General features: G+C 43.7%; 1 protein-coding gene across 1 annotated transcript in view; it reads right to left on the bottom strand.

Annotated features, from left to right (window-relative positions):
- UBN1 (ubinuclein 1) overlaps window positions 1–2,321 on the bottom strand; it is a 41,585-nt gene extending 39,264 nt beyond the window's left edge. Inside the window, exon 1 of the mRNA XM_015819256.1 lies at window positions 2,293–2,321. The gene's annotated coding sequence lies outside the window, so the exon portion shown is untranslated. The remainder of the gene's footprint in view (window positions 1–2,292) is intronic.
- Window positions 2,322–5,797: the final 3,476 nt, after the last annotated feature.

The raw sequence follows: 5,797 nt of genomic DNA, 5'->3' as shown, positions 1-5,797 counted from the left end.
AACCGGTCGTAAGTCGAGGACTACCCAACCGGTCGTAAGTCGAGGACTTTCCCTGCCCGGGAGCGCCGCGCATGCGTGGTTCCGCCCCCTGCGCCGGCCGAGGCGTAGCTGGCAAGCGGCAGAGACGGAGCAGGCCGACCACCAGCTGGCCCAGCCCAAGGGAGGTAAGGCACCCGCCGGAAAAGGGGAAAAAAATGGCCAAAAAAATGGCGGACAGCCTTGCTTGGCGACCCCCGTGAAATGGTTGATCGACCCCAAATGGGGTCCCGACCCACAGGTTGAGAACCACTGCTCCACACCTTCTTATTTCAAAGTTGTATTATGGGCACTATCAGAATATTGAGCTCCTTCTCCCTATGTCAAATTCCTTCTCATTAATAAACTCAACTTGCAAACCACAAACAGCTTTATTCCAGCTTTCAAAATGTTTAAGGTAGCACAGCTGATACTGGAATACAAACTGCTAATCTTTTTGTAGCACAGTGCTTTGCTTTTTGCAAAAACAACAAGTAGCACATTATGACCCCCCCAACACACACACACAAATTAGAAATGTAACATCAACAACCACAGCCCTTGCTTCTTTCCCTGAAAACAAATTCGAAATCCTCAATCTAACCATTATAATAAAACTGTCTGGCCTTTAACTGGGCAAAACATTTTCAATTAGGGCAACTCAAACGGACTAACTTATAGAATGTATCCAAAATCTGGGACCTATGGTTCCTGTGGAACTGAAATTTTGTAAAACATTTTGTAAATGTTGTAATTTTGTGAAACATTTCATGACCCAAAAAGGACCATAAAGCATTTTATGACATGATACAATGTGTCACAAAACATTTCCTATGATCAACTGCTGATGTTTGATAGTGCTATACAGTTCAACCAGGGGCTATTTCCAAGGCAGAAAATATCTAGATACCTCCCTGAATTTTTAAGAATTTTTCAAGTGAAGCCAGTACACTAAAAGCTCTGCCACTGTTGAACGTATTCAGGAATCTGATAAGGAAATATTTCTGAAATGATGACCCAATGGGTCAAGGGTCATCTAGTACAACATATAAAGACAATGGCTCATGGGATACATCTAGAATGGTGGTTCTTAAAGTGTGGTCCTGGGATCTCTGGGTATCTCTCAAGACCCTCTCAGGGAGTCTGTAAAACCCTAATTATTGGCCACCTTATGTTGAAAAATAACACCATATTAAAATCCCACCAAACAACCGTGAGAAGCAGTAGCAGCGAATATTGACAACGATAACCGATGCAAAGGAAAGCTCCGGTAAAGGAGAAGGTTAATAATAATAATAATAATAATAATAATAATAATAATAATAATAATAATAATAATAATAATAATGACAAAAAGTCTGGATAGTGGACGTGGCAGTGCCTGGAGACAGCAGAATAGACGAGAAAGAACTGGAGAAGATAACAAAATACAAAGACCTACAAATAGAAATAGAAAGACTGTGGCAAAAGCAGGCAAGGGTAGTACCAATAGTAATAGGCGCCTTGGGTGCAATCCCAAAACAACTGGAGCACCACTTGAACACCATCGGCATTGACAAATTCGCCATTAGTCAATTGCAAAAGGCAGCCTTACTAGGAACTGCTTCCATCCTGCGACGATATCTGTAATACCATCAAACATCCACACCTGCCTATCCCAGGTCCTGGGTAAGGACTCGATAGGTAGACAAAATGCCAAATCCAGTCTGAACATCTGGCTGACTGTGCAATGATTAATAATAATAATAATAATAATAATAATAATAATAATAATAATAAAGTTGGAAGGGACCTTGGAGGCCATCTAGTCCAACCCCTGTAGCTCAGGATTGAACTATGGAGTCCTTGGTGCTCTCTGAGCTTGGTGGTTTTCTTGCAGACATTTCATTACTCAAACTAGGTAACATCATCAGTGCTAGAAGGAAGGGGGTTTGCGGAGTGGAAGAGAAGGGAAGAGGAGAAGATAATAATAACAACTATGGGGTTCTTGGTGCTTTCTGAGCTTGGTCGTTTTCTGGCAGGTAACATCGTCAGTTACCACTGAGAGTGATGATGTTACCTAATTTGGGTCATGAAACATCTGCAAGAAAACCACCAAGTTCAAGAGAAAACCAAGGACCCCTTAAAAGAAATTTCTCTGAGGCTTCTACCTTAAAAAGTGGGGACATTTAAAGAACGCTGTTTTGGAAGAATAAAGAGCGGAAAAGAGGTGCTTGTAATCCTTGCAAAGGCCGACTCCAGCGCTACCTAACAAGCAAGGAAGAAGCGAGCCATTACCTTCCTGAATTTGAAGGACATCCATCCTGCAGAAATTCTTCCAAACGGAGGTCAAGAGGGACTTCTTCCTCTCCCGCTGCTCTGCAAAAACCTTGGCTGCATCCTGATTTTTTGAGGTGGGGGGGGGCGAGAAGTCCTGCCACTCAGTTATGGCCCAAAGGCCCCCCCTTCCCTTCCACCTGCAGCAAAGGGACAAGAGCTTTCAGGGGGTATCTGAGCCAGGACCGCAGCTCCAAATTTATTATATTTTATTTAGAATATTTATACAGCTGCCTACTCGCTGGCAGAGAGTCTCCTCCGGGACCAACAGCTGCCAATCAAGCTGACAACCTGACAACCCCCCCCCCCACTTCCCCAGACCAGCTTCTTCTGCTGAGGGATTACTGGATAAACAGTAATTACCAGAAGCCCCCCCCCCCCACCTTCGATTGGGAATGGGAATTGGACGCCTTCCCATCTGGAAGGCCGAGCTGGGGGGGGGGGCGGTTCAATCAGGGGAAACGGAGGCTCCCCAGGGTGGGGGTTAGGTTAGGCCGGGGTCAGGCCTTCCCCCCCCCTCCCCGACCGCCCCCTACCTCGTTTGGGGCCGACCCGTCCTAGTCCCGGTCCTTGCAGGCGGCGAGTGGGCCCAGAGGGCGAGGAGGCACTTTAGTGACAACCCGTAAAGGGCTGCTGGAAGCCGGGATGAAGGGAAGGAGCCCAGCGGGGCGACGGGTGCCGTTTATTACCCCTCACCCCCCCCCACTTACCACCACTGTTGGCGAGGCGGAGAGCAAGGCCCCGTTGCCCCTAGTTACGAGGGAGGCGCTTTCGCGCGTCGGGAGGTTTGTCCCTTCTCCCGCCCTGTACCCCTTCCCGAGCCGCCCGCCGCGCTCACCGGCCCGTGCTCCCGCCGCCGGGGCCTCGTCCTCTTCCCTCCTGCTGCGGCCGCCCGCCGTCGCTCCTCGCACCCGCGGCGCCCCGTCGGCCTCCCCCCAGCCGCCAAGATGCCTTCTCCCTCTCTCTCCTTCTCCCTTTTTTCGGAGCTCCCGCGACACGTGCCGCGGGCGGGCAGAAGCAGCCANTTTTTTTTCTGGTAAGTAGGCTTGTTAGGAATTGCAAGATTACAATGAAAGTTCTCCTTGAAGTTAACATCCCTTAATAGGATGCATACTTTATATTTTTCCTTGATCCTCCATGATTGCAAGACATATTATTGTTGGTTAAGGGCTATATAAGGCATAGGTTTCTACTGTCAAGTTCTTTGACAGCTACTAGATGACCCATCATTATGTGCCAGTTGAAAATAATTGGAACTTGTAAAACCTATCTGTAAATTTGTGCCATCAATGAATTGAGCTGTACTATTGTTAGGCAGAGTGCCTTTCTTGTATAATGCCCACAATAATGAGGGGCTTTTACAACTTAACAATAATAGCTACCTATGATACACAGACGGAAACCCCAATTACCAACTGAATAGAGTCAGTTTAGGGAGTATGAAAGTGTAACCTTAAATGTTATACATTAAATATTTCAGATGACGAAAGTGTTTATATCGCAGCCCCCCCTCATATTTATGAAAAGATTCAACTGTTTTTTTAATTCCTGGAGATCTGTTGAAAGCTGTTGGTAAATTTGAATTGTCATCAAAGATACAAAGACTATACACTTAAAAAGTTAATTTTTTTCTACCTCTTCAGATATGTGACTCTTGGTAGAACTAACAATTGCACATTACAACTAGAAGATAATCTAAATACACTAAATTAGCATAAAGCTAAGAATTCTTCACTTTGTATCTTAGTACTGGCATTGGATCAAATATTGATTCAATATTCAATATTGATAATATTGACTTCTTAATGGCTTGGAAAGAGAAAGGACAGCGTTTGGTACCTTTTACTTAGTTTCTTTTTGATGTGATCATTCTGAACTCTATTATAAACACAATAATCCTCTCTGCCCTGCTAGCATCCATTAATATCAAATTAAGTAAACAAGTGAATTTTTTCAGCACAGATTCAAGGCTAAATTGGATAAGTCATCTACAGACTTTACAGATCCATAATGTCTCTAGCATACCTGTTATAGGGATGTCATTTTGGTAGCTGGTGGCAGTTTACGGTGCTCTTAAGTAATGTAGTACACATGTTTCCAGGGAAAGGAAAAGTGTACAGCAAGATACTGAAAAGCTGAGAAAAACATAAGCATTTTAAACTGTTCTTAGTGCAGGTAGTCTTGAAATTGTGATTGTAATTAGGCAATTATGGTCATAAGTTATGATGTTTGTAAAGCGATTTTATGATCATTTCATTTTTTGAGGTGGTCATAAAGAGAATGCTGAGATCATTAAGTGAACCCCTTGTTTGCTGTGGGGCTTTTTCTTAGAACTAAACACTGGTTTCAGGGGGGGATGTAAATCGTGGTCACGTGACCCTGGGTGCTGCAAATGGCTGTAAATTCAAGCAGCTTATTGAGCATTCAACTTCAAGACGTGGTTGTTCCAGCTAGCGGGACTGGCCTAAGGGATTTTAAAGGGGTTTTAATTACTTTTAATCTGACATATTTAAATATTTCGTTTTAATCAAATTTTAATTAGGTATAATATGTATAATATGTTAGTATTTTATCCAATTGTCAGCCGCCCTGAGTCCGCAAGGAGAAGGGCGGGATATAAATGTAATAAATAAATAAATAAATAAACTTGCAGTCACAAGCGTGCGGGAGTGAGTGGGCTGGATGGTCTAACTTCACAACTGGGACATAAGTAGCTTTTGAAGCATCCGGTGTAACCTTGAATTGTTTCTAAGTGGCTGGTTGTAAGTCAAGGATGCCTGTACCATAGTTTTCATGCTTCCATACAACTTGAAGATTTCTTGGTGTATCCAAGTATCTAAAGCTTAGTACAAAGCTTTATGTTCTGTGCATATGCTGAAGAATTAGAGAGAAGACATTTCTCCATCCATTTCTGCTCAGCTTGAAGCAAACCGTCTTCCTGAAGCTGTTATGCAGGAAAAGTGGTATAGGTTCTCCTGCTTGAGCAGGGGGCTGGACTAGAAGACCTCCAAGGTCCCTTCCAGCTCTGTTCTGTTCTATTCTACTCTACTCTATTCTATGTCTGATGTTGCATAGGTTCAAAAGAACAAATTCATAGTTCCCATCAAAATCATACAGGTGCATTTTTAAAAGCCTCTGCCTTCTCCTGCTAAACTATATTGCTGATGCAGATGGAACAAGTTTCATCAGAACGTTGAAAGGGAAAAGACTGCTCTCTTTTACCTGGCAGAGGGCCCTCAAAATCCCATATCCTGTAGGTAAGGCAGAGTAAAAAAAATGCTTTCATATTGTCTCATGCCATTCATATTCTCGGTAACATACCGAGAATCAAAAACTTCAATACTAAACAACTTGGAACCCAAAGCTGAGAATCAACCAGGGGCAACCTTGCAGCTTGAAGATGAGTTCTGGAAATTGAAATCCACCTATCTTCAAGCTGTTAAGGTTGACCTAGACCAGTGGTGGC

This window comes from Protobothrops mucrosquamatus, unplaced genomic scaffold (assembly GCF_001527695.2).
Source record: "Protobothrops mucrosquamatus isolate PMUCROS unplaced genomic scaffold, P.Mucros_1.0 scaffold880, whole genome shotgun sequence".
NCBI lineage: Eukaryota > Metazoa > Chordata > Lepidosauria > Squamata > Viperidae > Protobothrops > Protobothrops mucrosquamatus.
This window is presented reverse-complemented; position numbering and strand designations above follow the sequence as displayed.